The 2337-nt window shown below is 44.5% G+C and overlaps 1 pseudogene; it reads right to left on the reverse strand.

Moving 5' to 3' along the window:
* Window positions 1–1285: 1285 nt before the first annotated feature.
* On the reverse strand, window positions 1286–1404 carry LOC120594380 (uncharacterized; annotated as a pseudogene).
* Window positions 1405–2337: the final 933 nt, after the last annotated feature.

A 2337-nucleotide genomic window follows, 5' to 3' on the forward strand; every position in this document is an offset into this window, starting at 1 on the left:
CTAATTCTATTTTATCTTAGTATAATTGTTAAATATTCATATTTTGTCTATATTTGAAATTCACGAGTCATATTCTTTTTTTTCTGCATTTTTAATGATTGACCCTTGTTTTCAGCCTGAAGTGTCTTTTCCTTTTCTTTCCTGGTTTTAATCTCCCAAGAGCCTTCTTAGAATTCAGTCTGTATGCATTCCTGATATTTCAGCAATTTATGTTGGCCCTCTAAGACCAGTGCTATGGGACTCAATGGCGCTCTCTATTGGTCAATATTATTTTTGCTTGATACAATTCCGGACTCCTAAACGAAGCATTTCTGTTCAGAAATTTGCAGATTTCCTGATGTCGTTTCATTGCTGGTTCTGACCTGACACAGAGTAGGGAAAGTTTCACGTGCTCAGTCCTGTGGGTCTGCCCCGCACCCTCCACCCCAGCCACATCCATGGCTGGAGAGAACAAGCTATTCTTAGAGCTTCCTCTGTCTGTGCCCTCTCTCATTTCTGGGGTGCAGGCTACCCCACAGCTCCAGCTAGGATTTACAGAAGGGGGAAAAAAAAATAGAAAAACCTAGGAATTCACTTCCAGGTCATCCCTTCAGACCTGGATTCCTTATCCAGTCCCCCTGCTCTTTATCCAATGTAGTAGGCAGAATGATACCCCCTTCCACCCCCTGCAAAGATGTCCATGTTCAAATTCCCAGAACCTGTGAAAATGTTACCTTCGTGGCAAAGAGACTTTGTAAACCTGATTAAGTTAATGACCTTGCAATGGAGAGATGATCCTGGATTGTCTGGCTGGGGCCAATGAAATCACAAGGGCCCGTTTGAGAGAGTAGCAGGAGAGTCTTAGTCAGAGGAGATGTGAGGACAGAAACAGAGGTCAGAGTGATGTGACGGAAGAACCACAGGCTAAGGGACGCGAGAGTCTTCCAAAGCTGGAAAGGGCAGGAAATAGATTCTCCTCTAGAGCCTGCACACAGAACCCAGCTCTGCAGACCCATTTTCGTTTTCCGACCTGTAGAACTCAAAGATAATATATTTGTGTTGTTTTAAACCACTAAGTTGGTGATCATTTGTTTTGGCAGCGAAAGAAAGCAAATTCATCCGCCTTTCAGAGTCTTCTGGTGGTCGCTTTATGTATTTTATCTAAGTTTTTTTGTTATAATCAGGAGTATGTATCGGCAGCCTTGGTTGTATCTTTTTTTTTTTTTTTAGAAGGAGGTAACCCTTGGTTGACCTCACAGATTGCAAGGACCTTGTCAGCTTACAATTCCTTATTTTTTATTTTTTATGCCTAGAGCACCTGATCTTCCTAGGTGGTCTCCCATCCAAGTACTAACCACGCCTGACCTTGCTTAGCTTCCGAGAGCAGACAGGATCGGGCGTGTTCAGGGTAGCATGGCTGTAGACCCTTACTCCATCTTGAGTGGAACCAGAGTCCATTATTCTTAATTTTCACATGTTTATGACTTCAGACCATAGGAGCTAATTTCTGTGTCCTGTGGACTCTGCCTGTTCATCCTTGAAACCTTCCTTGCTTTCTGACTCAGTATGATGTCTTATCTCTTTCCTGCCTCAAACCTGGAAGCAGCCATTTCTGAGGAAAAAATTTAAGTTAGTGAAAAAATGTTTACATTAATATGTGTTATCGAATGTTTAAAAAGTCATCACTGAAGCTCATCATTGTCCTGGTCCTCTTCTCCTTGCAACCACAGGGTGACATGGGGCCGTCCACATTGCTGATCTACCCGCCTGGAGACACCTCCCTGCCCCTGCTTAGGTGCCAGCTGAGGGGGTTCTGGTGTCCTCCTTCAATGGCCACTCCACCCCAGGCATATCCATAGTCTGTGCAGCTCAGTGGAAGCTCATTTGGGCAGAAGTACCCAGAGAGGGAGGAAGGGACAAAGCCTGTCCTCAGGTCTCCAACATCTCTCTGTCCTAACACAATGCCTGGCCCACAGAAGAGCTAAACGCATGGGTATTTCATCAAAGCTAACGGTTCACAACCAGCTATTTGAATATAGACAGATGTTGCAAAATGCATGTAAGTAAGCAAAAAGGCTTGCACAAGCAAACCCCAGTCAAGTAATCGTGGTAAATACACATGTTTACAGCACGTCTCACTGCGTCCAGATCCTGCCCACCGAGGTGTTAACAAGCCTATGTAGTGGGAGAAGCCAAGAATGAGGGGAGCTTCTTTAGCTTTGGCAGGCAGCTTTTTTCACATCTTATGGGGTGGGGTGCAGAATTTATCTTGGGGAAAACATTTTGAGGCGATTTTTGGTTAAGCAAGTGAATAGCCCAGAGCTGAGTCTGGTGAGAGAGGTTGAGAAGATGGAGAAC

The sequence above is a fragment of the Pteropus medius genome, unplaced genomic scaffold, assembly GCF_902729225.1.
Source record: "Pteropus medius unplaced genomic scaffold, Ma_sr-lr_union100, whole genome shotgun sequence".
NCBI lineage: Eukaryota > Metazoa > Chordata > Mammalia > Chiroptera > Pteropodidae > Pteropus > Pteropus medius.